This window comes from Athene cunicularia (assembly GCF_003259725.1).
Source record: "Athene cunicularia isolate RWA chromosome 7 unlocalized genomic scaffold, athCun1 chr7_part1, whole genome shotgun sequence".
NCBI classification, from domain to species: domain Eukaryota; kingdom Metazoa; phylum Chordata; class Aves; order Strigiformes; family Strigidae; genus Athene; species Athene cunicularia.
The window spans coordinates 25,447,224-25,470,186 of record NW_020799107.1 but is presented as its reverse complement, the minus strand read 5'-3'; the positions used below and the strand labels follow the sequence as shown (position 1 = coordinate 25,470,186).

The 22,963-nt window shown below is 46.3% G+C and overlaps 1 protein-coding gene across 10 annotated transcripts in view; it reads right to left on the bottom strand.

Annotated features, from left to right (window-relative positions):
- Positions 1-252: 252 nt before the first annotated feature.
- The window catches only part of SLC15A2 (solute carrier family 15 member 2), a 79,449-nt gene continuing 56,738 nt past the window's right edge, over positions 253-22,963 (bottom strand). For 9 of the 10 annotated variants that reach the window (XM_026852823.1, XM_026852828.1, XM_026852821.1 and 6 more), the window contains one exon: positions 2,186-21,043. The gene's annotated coding sequence lies outside the window, so the exon portion shown is untranslated. Of the gene's footprint in view, positions 2,063-2,185; positions 21,044-22,963 lie in introns of those variants that run through there. The other variant, XM_026852822.1, reaches the window with a different exon arrangement.

The following is a 22,963-nucleotide window of genomic DNA, read 5'->3' as shown; positions in this document are numbered from 1 at the left end:
ATGGACCTGTCGTGCAAACTCTGATGTCTTCTTTTGCTTTTATTGCATGTTGTTGCTGATGGGCCCAGCCCCCTCACCCTCCTTTCTAAAGGTGTTTTGCTCTGATTATTTATATGGTGAATCCAGATGGATAGGAATTAGTTGGTTGTTACTTTATGTTGCATTGTTTATCCGGAACCCAAATGTACATCTGCTTCAATGCAGCGGTTTAAAACATACAACATTAAACATAAAAAAACCCAACAAACAGCCTGTTGTTAAAACATGATATTCAGGAAAGAGAAAAGTTATTCCTTAGTGTACACCCAAAGAATATGTTACCAATCTTGGCATGACCCTCCACAGACTCTTCTCATGGAGAAATTATTTACTCAGCATTGAACAAGCAGGAGTTGTGTTTACAAAAAATTGTCCTAGAGGTTATGTTATCCATAACAGGCTGCTCAAAAGCTGTGTGGGAGAATATACATGCCTGACAGGGTAGCAAAGTGATTGCAGATCCCCTCCCTGATTTTGGCTGGGGTCTCCCTGCATGGTAAATAAAGGTTTTGAATGCATGGGTGTGCAGCAACTCTGTAGAGTTGCTCCCAGCTTTGGCCGTCTGCCTTTAGACATCACTGATGCTGGGAAGAAGTGTGAGGAGATGGAAATTGCAGGCAATGAGCAGCCTGAGTTAAACACAGTTCAAAAGAAATAAAAGAAATTAAAGAATATTTTTTTTCTCTGGTTGTAGTGAGAAAAGCTGCAGTTTGCTTTTGGGACTGTGATATCAGCCAGGACAGCCTACAGGCTCGCGCTTGCCTTCAGCAGGGTTTTAACTCTATCTGAGGCTTCATCTGAGCTGTGAAAATGGCTGTGTCCCCTCCTCATGGAGGACAAGCAAGGCATCCCCAAACCAGCCTCGACCCCATCACGGAGCCGGCGTGGTGGACACCAGGGGGGCAGCAGGGAAGGATCCCCAGGACCGCATCCCAAACCCCCACACCACTGCTGTGCCTGCCGGGGCGAGCGCCTGCACCTCACCGGGTGCTTGGTGATAACGGCCTGGAACAGCTCAGCGGGTTGGGGGATGCAAACACCCAGCAGTGGGTTTTCCCTAAATAAACACTTCACTCCCGGGCAGTAACGCTGCTGCTGGCACCTCGTCTGGGCAGCAAATCGATTCCTCTGATTAACAGCCCCGTTGGTTGGTGGCATGTCCGGGAGGGTCGTGGCGTGGGAGCCCCGGCTCACTGGGGGTTACCCTGCAGGCCCCAGGAGCCGGCTGGACGTGCAGCACCTCTGCCGGGTCCTGGCACAAGAGCCAGCACCATCCCCTGGGGTGCACCAGGACCTTTGGCTGGAGAGGAGCCCATCACAGTGAAATAAAGGTGCAGTCCCCCTGAAAAAACCTTCAATAGAGGAAAAGTAATGTAAAACCTCCCAGAAAAGCCACTATTTTGGGAGCCTAGCATTCACCAAAGCAGAGAAACGTGAAGATCAAACCCTGAGGTGGGCAAGGGGGGTCAGATATGAGTCCTCAAAAGCAGCTTCTGATCAGCTTTCAGCATTTTGGGGCCTCAGTCATCTTGAACCGGGGCAGATCATTGGGATACTCCAGCACCAGCCCCCCACACACGCTCAAGCCTTTTGAATAATTTGATTAAAACAAGACACATGGTCCCAGTACCATGCAGGAATGGAGCCCAGATTTCAAGCCTTGTACCATCAGGGATTTGTCTGACATGGTTAATATTAGGCAAACAATTTCCAATAGCATAATGTACCCAGAAAGATGGGATTTAAATTTTCAGGTGCAAAGGAAAGTCTGCCAAGCCAGGGCCCAATTTTCTCCTGCTTTTCACCAGGGAAGTTATCACAGTTTGCAAAGTGCTGCTGGGGCAAGAAGGACTGAAACCAGCTCCTTACGCTCTGCCACTTAATTAATTTTAAGCACTTTGCAGTAAAACACAATTTGGCCCAACATCTACAAATGAGAAGACAGGGTGGTAAAAATGCCCAGCTCACCCATCTGTGTTGCACACCCCAAACGTGCTGCAGCCAGACATGGGAGCTTTTCCACCTGAATATTAAACAAGAAATGGAAGGTAATTCAAGCCTCCTAAAATGAAAGGTCTAAATCCATTTACATTTACAAACTCTGTAATTAAATAATAAACAAAAATATTATGGCTTGCACTCTAAATGTGAATTCAAAGCATATATTTAAAATTACATTACAGCTTATTTGTTTAGGCTGCTGTGGTCTCTGCTTGAAGGAAGGAAAAAATTGCACGGAGAGGAAGGAATGAAATCCCTGAGTGCCAGAGCCATGGCAGGTCCCTTCTGCTTTAGTCTGGGCAGCCTCAGACAGGCTTTTCCTCCCAAAGCTGTAGAGGCACCTGTGACAGCATGAGCATCTTCCTTCCCCATGGACAGGTGAGCTGGTACCCAACCCCATCCCATACTCGACCTCCTGCTGAAACCCTGCGTAACCTCTCCCCAAGGTGACTGCTTGGAGAGGCTCATTTTGCCCCACTGCACAGGCTCTCATGTGCTAAAAACACGGCAAAGACCCAGGTGCTCGTCTCTCCTCCGTGCCCTGCACAGTGGCTCTTCTCTGTGGGCACCTCAGCCTCTCCTGGCGGCCTCTACCCTCCCTGCCTTTGAGCACAGTGACAGTGGCACAGACCCACTCTTCTGCTCTTTTATTTGCAGTCTCAGCAAAGAAATGAAGGGAGAGGGAAGGGGAATAAATGCAGTAAGTAAAGCACAGCTGCTATGCCTTACATTTCCCATGGTGACAAAAACAAATTGCAGCCTGCAGCATGGCCACGTCTGGGGAGAGAGAGAGGTTGGGGAAGACTGTTCTGCTGTGGGACATTTTTTTATGGACTATTTATTTCCTCTTGGGCTGTCCTCTGTCTGCTCAGCCCAAACCACAGCCCCATGTTGGCACCACCAAGGGTCCCACCAGTCACATAGTGAGGGCTTGCAGCTGGGCCAGCATGCAAATGGCTTCAGGAACCTTCTCAGTTCAGAGTTTGTCTTGCCCATTGTCTCAACATCTGTTACTTCTTTATGAATATTTAAAGACCTCATGTACATGTGCACAGCCTGATGCAGCAAAGTTTTCCCCCAGCATGGCAGGGAGGAGACACCAGTTCATCCCAGGGGCATGCTGGGACTGGCAGCATGGCTGAATCTGACCACAAGTCTGGTGGTGACTGTCACCTACCCTGTTCCCTCCTCTCCATCCCCAAGGGAAAGGCAATGTGCCCCAAACCCTTTTCTCCCCGTGTCAGGGTCACCTAAACTCCTCTGTCACTCCTTCCCCTTTTTCTTTTATCTTTTATCGCACTAAACTGCTGAAGCGGCACCGGCAGCCTCTGCTGTTCAGAGCTTCCCCTTCATTTCTCTGTGTTTTAAGCTCTGAAAGGCAGAGAGCTGAGTGCCTTTAAAACCATGTACATCAATTATCGCTGCAGGGTTTTCATCCCGCACAAGGGTGCAAGAGGCAATGCAAATAGCACAAATACAGTGTTTGATATTTAATGATCCCACACTGGATGGGGAAGATGTGCTCTTGAACAGGAGTTGTTTTCTCAAGCCAGTGCAATGCAGAAGGACCCCTGTCTTTCATGATTAATTGAGCCCTAATGATTTTCCTTTATCATCCAAAATGAAAACAAAGGATTTAAGGGATGTTTCATTGTGGCACTGTGGGTCTTTCTATTCATTTATTATTCCCCAAGTTAAAAGCCATGCTTTGACTTGCCTCTGAACCCGCTCCTCCCCGGTGTTGCTGCTGCTTTTGTAGTTCTGTCCCTTTGCCTCTGACAGTCCAAAAACAGCTGCTGTGGCTTATGCAGCCTCTGCCAGGAATGAAGGCTCAGGGACTGTCCCCATTAGCCACACCATCCTCCAAAAACTTTGGATTTGGGCATTTCAAACTGAGTGTGAATTCCCGGGGTTGCATGGCAGGCTCCATGCTGAGAGGGAGCCACTGGTGTGCGGCTGGCCCCGAGGCAGGGGAGACAAGCTCACACCCAACTTTCATGGGGACAATGGAAATGCCAGAAAGAACCAGGGCAGAGCAGATCTTGAAGCAATAATGCTTCATTCCCTGTGGCCAGGGGGCAACAATTTAGGATGAGCTGCTTGCTCGCCCTGGCTCCCTGGAAGCAAAGCCCTCTGCCTGCCTCCCCAGAACACTCACACACCAGCTGCAGGGTGCATATTTAATATGGAGAAGAAAGGGAAGACTTGTTTTTTGCCAGGAAAACACCCAGGGTGTGCATCACACACACCTTAACCCATGCTGAGCCCTGTGTTCAAGCAGAGGCACCAATGTAAGGACAAGATGGCAGGAGGTAATCTTGCAGCCAGATTATTCTGCAAATGACAGTGGCTCAAGTCATTGCACAGCTCTGTCTGTTTTTTTGCTGTAATTAAGGCTGGACTCTGAGGTGCCATTGCAGCCCCACAACATGTTTCCAAATTGCTGCTTTTCTGCAAAGCTGCTTCCAGAGCTGTCCTTGAGACATCAGCACTGGGGTTAATTGGAATCAACACAAAAATTGGCCTCCAGAAGGGGAAACAGAGATGCTGGGTGTGTGTGAGCTCCTGGGAACAAAGCCCCGCTGATGCTGGGGTCTCGATGTCTCCACCCGCACAGTGGCAGCGGGTGCTGGCACCCATGAGAATGGTGGCTCTGTGTTCGGCCCAGCCCCAGCAGCCAGATGCAGCCCGGACATTGGCGTGGACACCACATGGGCATCAGTGCCACCAAGGGCATGTGGTTCCCCCGTGTCCATGGGAAAGGCTGAGGAGGGATTTGGTCCTTCCAGCTGCCATCTCTCCAACTCTGGCATTGACACCGAGCTCAGAGCAGAGTGCTGGTGGGATCTCAAGGTGGTTAAAAGCAGAGCCAGAGCCCAGCCACAGGGTGCTGAAACACAAAGGCCGGGCTCTGCGAGGAGCACAGCTGCCCCCCACCTCCCTCAGCCCCAAGCGATGCTCAGCTGCAGCAGAGAGCTGCAGACTCCCGTCATTTTTCTCAGCATTCCTCATCTCTTTCAATGCCATTAATCACACTATTTCAATTAACAGACCTGAACCATTGAACAGACCTGTCCTGCACTAATATGTTATTAATTGGGTCAGGTTGGATGGCAGCAATATTGAGTGCTGTGCAGCTCTGAGCTTTCAGCTTCTGGTCCAGGATCATTTCATTTATATAATCACCTCCCCAATGCCTTCATTTTTTCCCTCTCCACCCACCTTAGAGGTAATCTGATACATTTTCTGCATTGTCTGGTATCAACTACATACTGAAGAGAGTTATATCTAATTTACAATACTGTCCCAAGAAAAAATCAATGTTTACATTACTATCCTACAATCCCTATTTTAAAGTAATTCATGACAGGGCCAGTGTTATTAATATTATTAAGCTGTTATTAGTGGGCAGATATTATTCTGCTCCATTGATCCTAAGTTGATGCAATTACCACTTACAAAGCTAGCATCGTATGTCTGAAAATTTAAATTCTGTTTGCAACCTGAAGCTGTGTGTTAAAATTGTGCCAAGCCAGATGCTGGTGGTGGAAATCGGGGAAAGCTGATTCAAAAAAACCCCAAGGAACTGCCCAAATTTTATAACTTAAATCTTTTTAAAGCAGAGGTACTGATATCAGCCTGGACCCCAGCCATTCCTGAATGTACCATGCCAAAGCGAGAGACATACTCAGATACTCTCTTCAAGCCTCCTGGGTCCTATAGTTCATAGAAATCTCATCATTGTGGATTACTGGTTAAGTGAAACATCCTCTGAGGTGAATGGGAAATTTTACACATGAAACTAAGTTTAGCTCTATCTGCACAGAAAATACTCCAAAAGCCAGGACAGACCCATGTCCAGCTGAGTGTGCATTTCATTCAGCTGCAGGGGATGAATTTCATCCAGAGACTTCAGATCTCCTCCTCTTCTCTATGTAAAAAAAAATTAATAGCAGAGCAGTATGGGAAAATTGAGTGAGACAAAATGGTGCAAATCACCAGGGTCTCAAACACCTCCAGGAAATCCAACAACGCGGAGTGACCATCTGATCATTAGAGGCGTGACAGGTCCCACAGGGCAGGAGGGTACAGAAACCCCCCTCAGCCATCTCCACCCCATTGAGAGGCCATGTGGGTGCCCAGTGCAGGCTCACAAGGCATAAAAACTTCTCTTTAGTCAGCAGAAATGAAAAACTGCAGTTTAAAATAAAAATAAGGGGGCTCACCCTTAAGCAGCTTGGAAAAACATTAGCTCAACCACACCCATTTGATCATGGACAGAAATACCCTTTGTGTGCAAGTTAACAAAAGCCTGTCACTCAAGAAATGGGATAAAAGTGAGAAAAGAAAGACAGTACCCACCCTAGAATCTTGCCCTTTAAATAAAAGGTGATGGACGGATGGAGATAGTGGAGAAGAGTAAACCAAGGAGAAGATAGGAGCCATCCCAACAGCCGCGCCAGCAGCCTCACCTTTGTTAAGCTGATGATAGACAAAGGGTTTGAAGGAAAACCATGATGTCTACTGAGAGCCTCATCAATGCAGACAGGAGGAAATCGAGCCCCTGCGAGGCCTGGCTAACTGGGACCAGTAGCCTTTGAAGTACATAGTACTGGAAAGGGACCTCCTTTCTGCTAATGCTTTGGCCCAGACTTATTTCAGAGTGACAGATGCATTTGTTTAGGACATACAGTTTGACCTGAGATAAAGAAATGCTCTGTCAAATGTATTTTAAAACACCATGAAGCAATGTATGAATCCTCCTTCAGTAAAAATTAGGCCAAATAAGATTTTTAAAGTATTTGTGTAAGAATACTTGCAGTATCTCATAGCAGCATCAGATAGCTAATGTAAATCATCTGGATTTGGAGAGTGAGACCAAGTTTCACCAGATGAGATTCTGGCCCCAGAGTCCCCCAGAATAACATGAAAAGGTATCATAAAATCACTGGTTCCTGGCAACTGGTTAATGCTCTGAAGAGGGCGATTGATTTATGGGACCTACTGCACTCAGCTAAAACGGTTGTTCAACATTATAAACCAGCAGCCTTGTCTCCCATGCAAAACAAATAAACGAAGATATAAATTACACACTTCTCTCCACAACTGAGATGTTCTGGCAGCTGGGAAGCTCTGCAGGGTGACTGCACAGTGCTGCAGAAGCGTCTGTGCCAGGGGCTTGGTGAGCCACCCCACAGCTGGGATGCGGGAGCAGAAGCCACACCGCTCAGCTCCCAGCAGGCTCAGACACTGGTGGGGGGGTGTGGGGTGTGGGTGGGCAGCGGCAGGAGCATCCCTGAGATGCGCACATACCTCCTCACCGGGGTGCTTGGGAGATGGAGGAGCTGGCACAGCAACTTCCCAGATTCAGCAGTTCCTACCCTGGTCATTAAAAAAGTTGTTTTCAAGGTGGTGCTGCAATAGTACTTCAGATTCATGAGGGGGTTTTGCTACTGAAATGGGGGGTTTTAGCATTTCCTCTCCCCTGGACTTTTTAAACCATTTAAAGTATGGCTAGGTGGGGGTCTTTAACCCTTTTGGAGAGTGGAGGACTGGGGTGAAAGCTTCCCCTCCCTGCGGGAATCGGGCTGTTAGCAGCGGGAGCAGTGTGACCTGTTTACTGTAGAGGTTTTGGGAGCCCAGAGCACGGATCAAGACTGCAAACATCTCTCTTTAGGCAGACCAGAGGCACGTTATCCCAGTGTCTGTCCCCAGTGCTTGACACCCTTCACCGGGGCTGTAAGTGAAGCCTCTTCATCCAGATGGCTGAGAGTCCCTTGTTGGAAACTGAGATAGAGTTTGGCTCCTCAGCGTATCGGGATCTGTTTTATTTTATCTGCCCACACAAGCCTGCATGCAGGGATAGATCAGATTAACATGGCTGATGAAAAACATCCTCCTCTTTATCCCCTTTGACAGCAGCAACCCTTTATCAATAGTGTGAAGACAAAGTTTTCTCAGCCATAAGTTTTCTACCTTGGGGGTTTATTGTTTTTTGTGGTTGTTGTGTTTGGTGGTTTGTTTTGGTTTTGTTTTGTTTTGGTTTTTTCCCAGTAGAAGTTTTCTATTTTTCCTTCAAGAAAAATCAAAACATTTTGATGGAAGATTTTTCAGCCATCCTTATGCATTAAATGTGGTGGCAGACAGGGCTGGCACATCAACATCTTCTCCTTCTCACTGGATTAAATTTAATATCTGGTGCATGACCACTAACCCTCCCCCAGAGTTCCACTGGGTTCAGCTCAATGAGACTTACCTGGCTTAGAGAGAAGAAAATAGGTCCTATTCTGAGGGTTTCCAAATGCTTTTCCAGAGTGACCCTCTCATCATTTTATCCCCTCTTACAAAGCTAACTTCATAATGCCCTCCAATGAGGCTTTGGGGAGGACAGTGTTATAAATTGCAGCTCAGTGAATCTGCCACTCACTGCTGCTAATATACTGCATTTATCCTCGCTGCCACAGAGGCTGTGGCAGTAAGAGCAAGAGAGAAGGAGAAAAGTAATTACTTCCCGCTCAGCTTGTCACCAAATCCCTTCATCAGCCCTCTCAACACGTCTTTCTCAGCTGCGCTAGCGACTTGCCACACTCCACTGGGCTGGGTCTGGATTCAGCAGTGCTGGTGTTCATGGGGCACAAAGTTGGGGAAGGGGTTGGGTACCACAGGCAGTGGGAGCCCCCTCGGCACCCAGCACACCCCAGGCTGTCCTGCTGTATGCACCAAGTCCCATCAGTCCCGAACTGCTGCTGCTTGAACGCCATTAGGATCCCCTGATCAAGATGTGGGTTTATTTCAGCTGTGAAGTCTTGTTCCAAAAGCATCCTCAGTGTGGAGTGAGGGAGAAGAGGAGGTGTCTTCCCCAGGTGTTTTTTTTTAATAGCCTTCAAAGGTTACAGATATGAGACAGTCCAGTGTTAAAGTCTCTCTCTCCCAGAGAGGACTCAGAATCCACATCCTCATTCAGCAATGTGGATCAGCCAGACATTGAGTTAAAAGCAAAGATATTGAGTCATGAAATGAACCCAATATGATGCCAATTTCCTGGTTGGTGCTGGAATTCTCAGGAGCAGCAGCATCTTCCTGAGACCTGAAATCAGGTGGGATATCAGAAACCCTACCAGGGGCATGTATTAAATTGAAGACGAATAGTTTGACCATCACCTGATGAACCATTTTACTGGTTTTCTTCAAGTCCTGCAAGGTTGAATAAAAGACCAGCAGCAAGGGCCATTTTACTCTGAGGAAGTGGTGGATGTGGCGACCACTGGTGATACCACTGCTATGCTGCTTAACTGGCCTGGTGCTGGGGTGTCACGCACTGAAACCAATGTGCCATGTGATAAATTTGATGCACCTCACACTGAAATTGATGCATCACTTTTGGAATCAAATTTATCACCTCTTCTGTCACACTCCATATACTGAATCAGAGTCACCACCTACTGAATTAAAAACTTCACATGCAGTTCACATCACACCATAAATCAGGCCAAAATGGAATTAAATGCATTGTATGCGAAGAACTCATTCATCACCCCATAAATTAAACATGGGACAAGCCTCTTAGGCTGGATGTGCCCAGATATAGCCTGCAGAGTCCACTGGGGAAAACATGACACCACTGAAGTCAGTGAGGGCTTGGCCATTAATTTCAGTTAATTTTTTCAGTGCCAGGATCTACTGTGTACCAGGTCCAGCTCTGTCCTGGATCAACCCAAAACTTGGGTACCCAGCAACTTCTGCTGTTAGTGATTCTCCTGTTGAACCATCCATGCTTCCCACTTGGAGGTTTTGGCAGCAGCCTGGAGGAGAGAAGCAAATCGGACCCCAGCCCTGCTCCTCCACGGGGGAACGGCAGCAAGAGGCCAGGAGGGCTTTGCACCCCTTGCTGACAGCTAGCATGCAGTGTTGCACACACGCAGCACCTCTTGTCTTCAAAGGACGGTGTGTCACGAAGGGCCAGATTCAGAGTCCCAACATCCTCATTGCTGGAGATGACCATCCTTCCTTACATCCTCAGCTGGGCTGCACAGGACTGGGTTTGGCTGCAGGAGCTGCTGAGTGCCTGACACCCCTTTTTGCTGCCTTTTGACTTTGAGGTGACAGGAGGTAAAAAAACCCCTCAGGCTCAGGGATTCATGTTGTGCTAGAGCATCCGAGACAGTTCAGCCCTCAGCAGCAGGCGTTGTTAGTCCTGTGTGACAGACAGGTAACAGAAGCACAGAGCAATGGGGACCGGCTGTCTGAGGCCAAAGCTAGAGATTGGAGCAAAGAGAAGACTTCAGAAATTCTTATCTAAAACCAGGATAATATTTTCTCCTTTTTGTTATCTATGTTAATTTTGGCTTTTCTGACAACACATCCCTGTGTGCTCTTGCAGCACAGGAGCCTTTGTCCTGTCCCCATTCCCTAGGGAAAGCTGGGACAAACTTCCAGCTCATCTGAAGCACAACACAGTCAGATACATCCTTGGATCCAATCCACAGTCTTTCCTTTTATTTTCCTATTCATCTGGACTGCTCAAAATGTGCTCAGGAGCAATTAGAGCCTGTCAGCTAGAAGCTGATGCAACTTCTATTTAATTAGCCCAGCAGCCAATAAAGATCTCATTTATCAATATCTCATGGAAGGTATGGTTTCGGGGAGGGGAGATTTGGGACATGGCTGTGGAGCATTTATCAGTGATCTGATCACACACATGGACTTGTGCACATCTGAGGAGACCAATCAGCTGGGAGACATCTGTCCGGAAAGCAGTTAGGGAGAAAATAGCGCAAGACTGTCCCAGATGCTCTGATAGCAAATCCCGTTGGTAACTCAGTCTCCAGACCATGGCTAACCTGGGCAGCAAGTGACACTGGTGGGATGAGCAATTTTAGAGGGCTTTTTCTCTTCTTACCCATTTTGCTGCTCTTTCCAGCGACATGAAAGGGCAGACATGTGTAAGGAGGGCCAAAGTTCAGCAGGATGCATTGAGGGAGGCCTGAAGAAGTATGGGGTTTGCCCCATACCCACTGCCTTTGCCCTGGGAGGGGGATAAGAGCCTCTCTCACTAAGCTGCCCCATTGAGAATAAACACATTAAAGATAGCAAAGCAGGAGAGGGAAAATAGTATCCAGACTGGTGGATCCCAGCAAAGTTCTGAGGTGTTCAACATGCCAGAGAAAGTCTTCGGAGCAATGCCCTCTTGGCCTGAAAGCTTCTCCATAAATTGACTGTCAAGGTATCAAATACTTGCCTGACCTTCTCCTGCCAGACCATCTAAGCAGGACACATTTGGATTGGGCTTTTCCCAGACTGGTCAGGGTGGCCAGCAGGATAAGAGGAACGTAAATCTGCACCTGCAAGGTCACTGTGCTGGCTTCATGTCACGAAAAGGGAGTTTCACCAGCTCAGACCTGCAGGAGTTGGTCCCCACAGGAACTGCTTGCCAACAGTGTTTGCAGCCTCACCACCACAATTCACTGAACTAAAAAAAGAAATCAGTTATCACAGGACAGTTCATAGATTACAAACATGAGTGATGGTATCTTCATAATTAATGATTATGAGAAAGCAGCTTAATAGTTTGGTTCCTTGTGGCTGGTTTGATTTGTAATACATGGCAGTTGGTGTAAGCGAAGCAGGTAATTGGAGTCAGTTTACCCTTGGTGTGTCCAGCTGGTAGCTGCACTTCATGAACTTGCATGTAAGGCCGTTTTTTCACAAAGTCTTAACCCCCAACAGAAGAAGAGGGCTGAAAATGTAACCACACGTATAGGCACATTCCCAAGATGGAAGATGCCTGGGGACCGAATGATGAGCAGTTTCTTGCTGCTGCCCTGCACATCTGCAAGTTGCTGTGGTCAGCAAATCCTCCATGGCATTCGCAGAGAAAATACCCACGCTCAGCTCAGGGCCCTGAGCCACCCAGCTCCTTGGTGGTTATTAATGGGAACATCATAGCTGGCATATTACTGTGACTGATGCTGCATCAATCAACTGGAAAAGTGTTAAGCAAGTCTTAAAAAGAAGTGAGATGAAGGCTTAAATACTAGGCTAAAATGTCTATATAATGGGGATTATTCCAGAATTGAAAACACATGTGCAAGCATGCTGAAATACACAGCTGTGCCTCCCCTCACTGCTCCATGCTGGCCACTGCTAGTTCCAAGGAAGTGAGTAATGAGTGCTTACACTGCAAATGGAGACGGGCAATTAGCAGAGGGCACATACAAACTGTATTCCCCACGAGTCTGTGGTTTTACTGCTTATCAAATAAAAAGTAATGAAGAAACACTCTCTATTAATACATTATTTCAAGCCAAGCTGTGGTGCTTGCTTGCTTTTATTCAGTTCCATCAAGCCTTGTTTGATTTGGCTTATTTTTGCTTAAGACCAATGTGATATGCTACACTCCAAGTTGCCAGCTTTAGTCATTTTTTCTGGTGTGATGTTTGGTATTTCAGAACTCCTGGGGGCTCCTCTTCTAAGGAGAGTCTCAGATTTTCTTGCATTAAACCAAAAAATTGTGGCCAGGTCAGTTGTGGAGAAACTTGGGTGTGGCATCCAGCTTCCCAAACCCAAAAGGCAAACAAATAAAAAAAAAAACCACAAAAACCAACGAACCAAAAAAAACCCCCTCAAATGCATTATCCTTTAATCATCTGTGATTTTCAAACATTATTCCCTTGGGGAACTCAAGTCACAGATTTTCTGCTAACAAAAGGTGATTTTACTTGAGAACAAATTCACTTCTCATCCTCAAAGCCTGGCTCACACACTACTGAATTCCTGTATTGTGTATGCAAAGCCCATGGTCAGAAACCGCAGGGCAGAAATGGCCCCGTGCCCAGCACGTGCTCCAAAGAGGGTGCTTCATGCTTCCTTTGAGTCGCTATTCTGGTGCTGTGTTTTCCCCCAGAAGATGCCCTTGGTCCCGCTGGGGGATGCACCAGGATTTCCCATGGGGTGTAGCACGTCCTTGCTTCATCTACAGTCATCTACATGACAAACAATCTTCCCAGGCAGATGTTGGCACTTCAGCCCTTTCTGTACCCTTTACTCTGTGCTCAGACCTAGAGCAGGTGGAGAGGAAGCTGCTGCAGAGTGTGGATGTGTTTTACCAGACCCAGGACCTGGACTGAGTATTTCCCAGTGCCACCTCCAGTGCTTTACTGAGGACCAAATCCAGCATGTCCTTCTGGATCTCTTTTTTCTATGGAAGCTCAAGGTGGTCTCCTTGCTCCCATGCTTGTGCTCAGAGAAGATCTGTCTCTTAAAGCACTTAAAATCTGAACAGACCTAGCAAGCTCAGGGTTAGGAGAGAAAAACAGCTCCTTTTGCCAGCCCTTCATGTTAAGCTTCTATATTTAAAATGACTACATAAACTAAGAAATTAATAACAGGTCTAAGCACTTTACCAGGAAAATCCGATTTCTGCTTAGGAGAATTGGAGGGAATAAAGATAAAAAAAATTTGCTTCAAGGATGAGATTTAATTCAAAGTGCCACTTCTAGTTCTCCTACTGCACTTTATAGGTTTAGGAAATAAACCTGCTAGCAAACAATCGTCTTAAACAAGATCATCATTAATCCTGAATTCAGCTGTCAAAAAGACAGAGATTGCAAACTTGGAGGGAACAAGGAAAACCTGGTAATTTGTTTGTTAAATATTTGCAAACTGTCATATCAATAAGAGATAATAAGAAAATTTTGGCCCTCCAGAGCTGATGAATAACAGAAAGCTTTGCTGTAATGCACCTAAACTATTATCAATAGCACATTTATTATTATAATAGATGAAAAACAAGCTTCCTGGCTGAAAAACAAGATCAATTTGAGCTCAAGCTATTTGGACACATTCTAAATGTTGTAATTAAAACGCAGCATGAATGTTTCTTAAAAAAAAAAAAAAAAAAAAAAAAAAAAAAGAAGAGAAGAATAGCCCTGCTACAATTACATATGCAATACAGTTCTGACTCAGTAACCTGCGAGAAAAAAATGGGCAAAATTGTATTTGTGTCCAGTCAGACATACCCCATCTTCAGGGCTTGATGCAGAGCCTAAGCTAACAGAAATTTTCCTACAAGGTCAGGCTCCAGCCCTAGGCTTGAAAATTTGATGCAGGGAGTCAGCCTAGATTGCACAGAGCTTCCTGTGCAGGTCAGGATTTGATTAGAGTCCAGCAAAGAAACCCAGATGAGCTCCACCTTGATACAAAGACAACTATAGTTTATAGGGGAAAAAAACCCCAAGTAACTGTAGAAAGAGATAAAGAAGCCACCTGTGTGAAAGGTTTTACTCCTGGAGCAAGTGTCTTGGGGACAGAAATGGTTGGAGTGACATTCCCCTGCCCTCAGCAGTGTTATCACACACATCAAAACCTGCAGGAGATGAACGTGTCTCTCACCTCCCCCAGCAATTAGAGGCTCCAAGACACTTCTGAGGAGCTGCCTGCCATCCTGCAGAATCGGGCTCTTCTTTTATTCTGATAAAGTGACTAGTGAGTTACAGCAATCTCCCAGTAGCTCTCTAAATAATTGCATTCTCTTATGTCTTTTAATCATAAGCACCATGAGGCTCATAATACCACATGTGCAATCCAAATTGGCCCATCAGCTCAGTTCATCAAAGGGACCTAATTTAATCCCAGTCTTTGATGGAGACAGGAGAGGTCAAAGTCTGCCCTAATGATTCGTCAAGTTTACTTAGCTTGCAGATCTGTGGCGTGAAGGGCACTTGGACTCCAAGAACAGCACTGAAAATGGTTAGCCATGATGAAGAAGACAAAATTGGCAAAAACTTGACACTCTGAATCAACAGAAACCACAGAAGAACCCTGGAACAACAGTGGAGACTGAAAAGGCAAAATAAACCCCATGATGGGTGTCACCAAAAGTAACATCATGAGACCGGTCCAATAAATTGTTACAGGCAATGGCTCCCTTGGAGTAAATATCACTACTGCGAGAGACCCACCAAACAGAAGACCAGAGCAGATGAATTCAAGCCAGGAAATGCAGAGCCAGAGGAAAGCAGAAGCAAAGTGCCCAGAATGGCAGAGCTGCTCTGACCTGGCAGCATCTGCTCCCAGCCAGAGCAGGATGCAGTAGTCATGAGAACACAACTTTACATGGAAAAGTGCCTGCTCTTCCTCTAAAAAGCTGAAAAGGGGCTCAAAACTTTCAGAGTTGAGCAGGTTCAGTCTAGGTGCATCTTTTAAAACCACTGGAATGACTTCTCTGCTCCTTTTCAGCCCAGCAGGTCAGTGGGCCCCAGGAGGTGTAGTACAGTGACACCAGCTAAGAAATGCTAAGACAGAAGCAAAAACCCAAAGGAAGGAGCCCAAATCCCTGGCTTCAAGGGATGTTGAACAATGAACAGCATTAGGACTAAAGGCACTGAAGATAAGGTTTCTATGGAAAAGCTAAAAGCCCAACTTTGTCAGGAAAAGTGAGGGCTGACAGGAGAAGACTAGAGCAGTGTTTCACTCCATAGCCGTGATGTGAACACAGTAAAAAAAATGGAAAAAAATGACTCTCCTAGACAAAAAACAGCTGGTTCTGAAGCTCTCAACAGCTTTTAATAGTTTTCAGCTCAAACAGAAGAGGGAACTCGGAGCCCGCATTACAGAAGCTTGAGGAGTGCTGCAGGTTGTGAGAAATGAAGCACAAGCCCTTTGGTTTTAACCAGCATGTACAAAATGATGGTGCAAAGAAGGGCCAAAGAAGTCCTCTAGTAGGGATGTAAAGGGCTATACTGGCACTGTTAGCCTAGAGGGATTCTTCATGGCACTATCAAAGTTTTGGTAGAAGATGGATGGACCATCTGCCTGCCATTTATTTATTTTATACAGAGAATGCAGGTGCTCAGGACAACCTATGGGGGGAAAAAAGTAAAGAAAAATAGTGACATTAGCTCCAAAAGGAAAGCCATAGCCAGCAGAGAGCAGAGAGTGAAATGCAAACATTACCCAGGCTGGCTAATCCCCACAAAGAGACTGGCTGCTAAAAAACATGTCAAATCCTTGGTCTCATGAGGGATGTGCTCTTTGGAGGAGCAGGAGACCTGATTTTGAGGAGAGCTTCCAGGAAGGTGCTTGTGGATGGGCAGAGTGGGAGAGCCCCAACCTCCCCTTACTCCAAGGAAGCGATGAGATGGGGGACAGCACAGCTCCCTTGGCCAGCCCTGAAATAACAGGGCAGCTAATGGCACTGCCTGTCAATGAGAAAAGAGGAAGAAAATGCATATTAAATACACTTTGTGGAAAGAGGAAACTTTCTTCTCCTAGCTCTGCAGATTTTGGGCTGTATAAAGTATCAAGAAGCAAAGCTGGTGCTGACAGACCATGAATGGCACACGAGTGGGTTAGCCAGTGCTGGGACCTGGGAGCTGCAGCCCCCAGAGAGGCATATGAGCATCCGCCAGCCCCTGCTGAGCTCAGGGCACAGGAGGAGCTAAACTGCACAGCCTCACATGTAGGGAGCTGCCAGGATTGTCAGTCACTCGCCTTTTTGGAAAGCAGCAGCTCCTGGCACCTGCTGAATTCCTGCTGGCCTGTTTCACCTCTAACTTGGGCAGGAAAATTCCATATTGGCACAGCACCTTTGAGAGGTTTCTGTCTTTGGTGAGGACAGCATGAAGGCCTACTTGGAGAGCCTTTTGATGCACAGGTTAATCAGAGAAAGAGCCTGAACAAAGGCTCCAAGCAGCTCTAAGCAGATTTGGGTAGAGCTCAAAGCAACCAAATTGACTTCCACTTGAAGAAACTTCTCTTGTAGTTGGGCACATAACACAGCGAGGTCTGAGAGAGGCCTGTTACCTGAGACCTGGTCACTGGGGCCGGGCAAGCAGATGAAGAAAGAGCAGAAAGTGCCCCACCAAGGGCACTAGCACAGGTCTCTGTGTCGGGAGGAGCAGCTCTGCCCAGGCACGCAGCCTGCTGCTCCTCACCCAGCAGATTCAGAAGCTGACACAGATCTCCCAGCAAAACATTGACACCAGCTCTTAAAACATCCCGGTCAAGCCTGGGGAGGACACAGAGCCAGCCCCACTGACCAGCAGGCCCTGTGCCAGCACTGCTGGCAGAGGAGCAGTCCCATTTCACTGGCTGCCATGACCACACTGATGGGGCAGATGCAGCTCACTGACCACACACTAGTACTGCGATGAACACAATCTGAGTGTTTTTCTCCCACTCCTCAAGAGAAAGACAAAGACTCACAAACTGACTGACAGGGGAGGGCTCCAGAGCCTTCAGCACAAGTGCAAGGCGGGAAGGAGCAGCCTGACCATAATAATGTATAAGCAAACTAAAGCAGGCTGGGGCCACAGGCTGCACAAATGGAGCCCTCATGGCTGGTAACAGTAGGGCTTCAGTCCCAAAGTCCCTGCAGCTTGACGTGGCACAACACAAGGGCTGACTGTAGGCAGCAAACGGGCCACAGGATAGATTGGAGGGACACATGGAGATGCTGGATTACCCCTGTGCTTATGAACTGATTTGCCTACAGGAGATGCATCGGGCCATACAAGGCTGTGACAAGAAGGCAGAGCCAAAGTAAGTGAGGGCTGATGCCCTCTTACCACCCAGATACTTGTCTCTCAGTGATTTCTGCCCAGACATGGTAGTCCTGTGGGTGAGAAGCTTTTCTGGCTTCAGGGAAGTGGGCAGCATTGCCCAGGACAACCCCCAAGAAGACACACTGTTGCTGGCAGTAGAGAGGCTGCATGAGAGGAGGAATAAGCAAGGCGCTGAGGGCTGGCAAAGTCATCGAGGAGAAGTCTGAGTGACTTTTGGGGAGGGAAGATCAGCATGTGGGACTGAGGGGGCTGACTGCTAGCGAAAAGAGTAATTTGGAGCTAACTTGGGAGTCTGCAACAAGAAGAAAACCAAGCTGCAGCTTGGGAAGAGTACATGTCTTCCACAAGTCAGTTCAACTTCATTTCCTTACACACATGGGTAGATTGAACAGGACAGGCCAAGCAGACTGAACAACATATGCAATGACAAAAAATAATCCAAAAAGTGATGTTTGCTTGATTTTTGTGTCTTCAGCTTGGCTGCCAGTTGCCACGCTGCTGGATTCCAACTGCAGCTCCTCATCACTCCAACTGAATTGCTACATTCTGGTTTAGGTTTTTACTTACTGTAAGCATATTACAATTTTAATTAAGCACTAAAACAGTGTTTTAGCAGGTTTTTTTGAGAGTTTTGCTATTTAACTTGTTGATTACAGTTCTTTCCAATTCTTAGTTTTGTCCTAAATTTAGACCAATTCTGACTGAGCCCTGCAGGATAACTGCTAAAACTATTCATTAAAAATGAAGAGATCAGAGTTGATCTGCTGACAGTGGGAGCCTGCAGTGTGGCTGCGCTGCATCCTGGCAATCTTCTGATCTACAGGTACTAGAGGTAGGTAAGTGTTGATCTGCTGGTAAAACACAGCATGGAAAGACCTTGAGAAAACATAGCAGGTTGTTGTTTCAAAGCTCACTAAGAAACAACTTGTTTCATTCCTTGTTGACCACCTGAGACGGTGAGGAAGGAGGAATTTTAAGCAAAGCAATTATTTTCCTTCATGCAATTTCTGTAATACAGCATGAGCCCTTCTCAAGGCAAAATGTTTAATACTGTCCCCCACTTTAGTCTTTCTGTGAAGACTTTGCAAGAGATGAATGAGGGTCCCTGCTTTACAAAGCACATGGATAACTCCAACAAGAAAGCAATGCCACAGTTCATGCTTAGCCAGCTTCACTGGGGATTTTGTTTTTTACTAAATTGTTGCGGAGAGCCAAAGGCCCCGCAACATCTACTTGTATGTGACAGATTTATTGCACATGTTAACATGAAAGACTAGCTTAAATCCAGCTATCAATATGCAAAACTCTGGCCAGATCTGTCAACATCTGGGACTAGAAACATATCTTAAATGCTGTTTTAAAATTATATCACAATAACAAATGTAGTGATAATGAAATGCAAAGTCTGGTACCATCCAAAATTCAGCAGCTGCGGTATTTGCCATGGAGCTGAACTCCCAGGTTTAAGCTGCTGGTTCTAGAAAGCGTTTCTTGTAGCTAGGCAAAGAAATTCAACACAGAGAGGAGGAAATGATTTCTCTGTGTATGACCCTGGGTAAAACTGCCTGTTAGACACCTCTAAACTGTAGCTCTCCCCCCTGTGCTACTCTCATCTGTAATACACCTTCAGCTGTTTTTTCTGTTCCAAGGGGAAACCAAGGTGGTGGCTGCCATGGATGGTGGGGGTATTGCCTGCCTCCTCCTCTAGTCACTGTAGACCCACCAACACAGGTCTGTATGCTGGTTTTTGCAATACTCTGCAATGATGAACCAGTTTTCAAGCCAGGGGTGACTAACTTCCCCAATGGCCCTTCAGTACCAGTTAGGAGAGTAATTTTCTGAAAGGTCTGAAGTCATCCACTATTTAATCATCTGAGCTTTCCACTTCTCCCATCTCACTTTCTCTCCAATTAATTCGATGTGAGGAATTTCAGTGCTTCATTGAGGCGTTGGGAAGACCTTGACCAAATAGCCTTTTCTTTCCTTCCCACCCCATCAGTCTCCAAGCCTCCTTGCACAGCACCTCAGGCCAAAGCCAAGGCCAGTGAAAACTTTTCCTTTCACTCACATTTCACTTACACAATGAAACTCACATCCAGACCACTGCTCAGGAAAGCCATGTCTTCCACTAGGGCAAGCCCTGCCCCAGGCTACCTTGCCCAGCCCTATTTGAGTCTCCAGAGGGGAGCCAGTTCCTGTGTCTGGCCGGGATCCTGCCTCCCAGCCAGCACTGACAGCACACACCAGCTGCATCCCAGCCAGTCCCATGCAGTCCTCCCAGGGCTCGTCCTCTGGAATCCTCCAAAACTCATCTTCTGGAATTACGGGGCTGTGGGGAAAAGGAGAGGGAAGAAAAGAGAGATGCAAATCCCTTGAACTGCACAGAGCAGCTTGCTACCTAAAAGCATTCAACTGCCTCACAAAGAAGAGGTAAATTTAACAAACCCACAGCCAAGAAGTTGTTTTGCTGAGTTTGAAAACTCATTTTTATGGTTATCTCATGAAAAGCTGGAAATAACACTGGCCACACTTACAACCCACAAAGGAGGAAAACGTGTTGAGTAACAGCCAGTGCAACTGAAGGAAAATTTGATGCACAAAAAAATCTTTATCAGAAAGCATCCTTCAGAAAACCAGATAAATACCCACACTTTCACAGTGAAGCCAAACCTCTACAAACTCCATGAAGGCTTGTGTGGCAACATTTCTACAGATCCCCACTAGTTCATTACTGTCCCTTAGCTGGAAGCGATTATTTCTTTAGGTCAGCCTCCAAAACAGCTGGTGTGAGCTTTCCCTGATCTGCTCCAGGGCAAACTCCTCCAACAGCTGAGACTCCCTTCAGTGACGGGCGAAGCTGGACAGGCAGCAGACTGCTAGTTCTCTAAAGAGGTTCACATAGCTTTATATATACTATCCCTATTTTGGCTTCTTCTTCTGATCCTAAGCCAAAGGAATTCTGGAGGAATAAGGAATATTGTTCTAAAATTGGGTGCCAAGAGCTGTGGATGGCCCTATCTCTGAGCTGACCATATGGAAGAAAAAGCCAGAGACCTCAATACTCCGCAGAATCAGGTCCTAGATCTTTGATCCAGTCTTGAGTCCATTTGTAAATGATGAAAAAGGACCAAAGATCGAGTTGTGGCTCTAAAACTGGAGAAGTGCTATGCTGAATGTGCTGTTTTGCCACCTTCTCCAGCTAGCAGGGACAGCTCTTCATTACAGCCCCCAAACTGCTCCTGGCCGGTTGTCAGCACGCCCAGTGGAAATCCATCCAAACTGCTGGTGCCTTTCAAATGAATGGGTCCAATTAGCAAAGCTTTACAACTGCAGCTGAAACAGTGGGGAAGGATCATACCAGCAACCAAGCAGGCAGATCGGAGAAAGACAAAACTTCCAATAGGTGATGATGAGCAGGTGGGAAGAAATAGCTGTGTCAGCTGGAAAAGAAATGTGAACAGAGCCTTACACTCCCTTGGGCAAGCAATTCCTCAGAGGGGCTGAAGGAGCAGCCCCCAGCCTCATGTTAGCACTTTATTCATAGCATTGCCTTCCTGTTCATAACCTTCCCAACTGTGAATTGCAATTTTTCTCCCCCTAGCATTATGGTGATGGTTTGGAACATGGTGATGTTTGGAAAGGGGCAATTTGGCATCAAGAGTCTAAAAAGCAGATACAGATGACATCCTAAATGTATCTTTTATGAGTTTAGAAAGATTCCTTTAAATTAAGCTCAGAGTGTGTGACAGCTTCTGGTAGAGCCGCCAGTAAGGAAATAAAACATAAAACTCAGGAGGTTCTTGAGCATATGTAGTCTTAAAGATTGTGTCCTCTGGACACCTTCCTTCCCCTCATGCCACTCTGAGCTGCAATGTACCAAGTGCTTCCCAAGTAAAGTGCTCCAATAATTTTCAATTGTCTCTTCACCACATATGCCCTCGAACCCCAACTTACTTCCAAATTCAAGGCTTATAAAAAATTAAATGCTCCAATAATTCTAAATTGTGTTTGTTCAGTGCTACTGGAGCCTGTCCATTCCTTCAGTTTGGGGATTTTTGTTTTGTTTGCGGGGGGGAGGAAGAAATGCTTTCTATTAGTGCTTCAAATTGGAAGCCGGTCAAACAGCATCATAGCAGAATGATTCAGCAGCCTCTGAGCTGATTCACAGTGTATCATAAAACAGGATTAGGAAAACAACAATGCTTGGAGGAGAAAGAACCCACACAAAGAATCATGGCAGGAGAACAATACCAGAAAGGAGCAGAGGGAATAATCCTCACTTGGCTTCTGAGGAGCAGGTCGGATGACCTAATAGATGGCTTTCAATGCCCTTCATTCCCTGCTGAGTCGCAGGGTTCAGCTGCCTGGATCCAGCCACCACAGCTTAATAAATGGCTCTGCATCGACTGAACCACATTAAGTGTTTCTGTGTGCACACCCGCAGCCTGTTGTCATTTATCTGAGACCACGGTCCCCCTCTGGCACAAGACCCAGATGCTATTTCACAGCAGGCAGGAGTCTGTGCAGAACTAGTGGTGGAAGTTCATGACCATTTACGACAGGAAGCAAAGGAAACAATTTGAAGCTGTGAGTCTTCCAGTTATAAACCAAAAAGTGGGGGTTTCTATCCTACTCAAAATGACACACACACACACAAGGCATCACATTAAAGCAGCAGAAGTGTCAAGCTACACATATTCCCTAGCACTGTCCTGAACAGGGATGAAATTAAACATGCATTTCATGATCTTCTGAATCAAAGCATCAGCGACCACCTATGGTCAATGCCAAGATGGAAGAGGAAAGTATCATGTAAATCTGTTCTCTGTGACCTGAAGATCCTATTGACAACCTTGTAAATTAGGCTGTACCTGTTACAGCTGCAGCCTTGGAGCAACAGAGGAAGGTAGGGACTCTCTCAGGAGTTTTACTAGATCAGCAATGGTTGAATTACTTCCATGCAGAACATGAAATCACAGCTTCACACAAGTGAGGAAAATCAGACAATTGCATCTCAATTCTGATAAAATACCTATATCCAAAGTTTGGTAGAGAGACAGAAAAACAGGGAGGACAAAGAAAAATGTCCTATACCATGGTCTTTTCTTGTAGACTGAAAAAAAATGATAAAGTGCATCCTTGTTTAACATACTGCAGGATGCCTGGAATTTTATAGAAACTGCTGCAACATGTCTCCCAGTGGGGAATAACTGAAGCATGAGATAAGAAATCAGCCATATTCTAACTTGCAGTGGCAGGTGCTATAAAAGGAAATGCCCAATGAAGTCTTAATATATAGGAAGATGGCAAATAACTGCCTGGATTTCTGAAATAAGAAAGCATAAACCAATACTCTAATC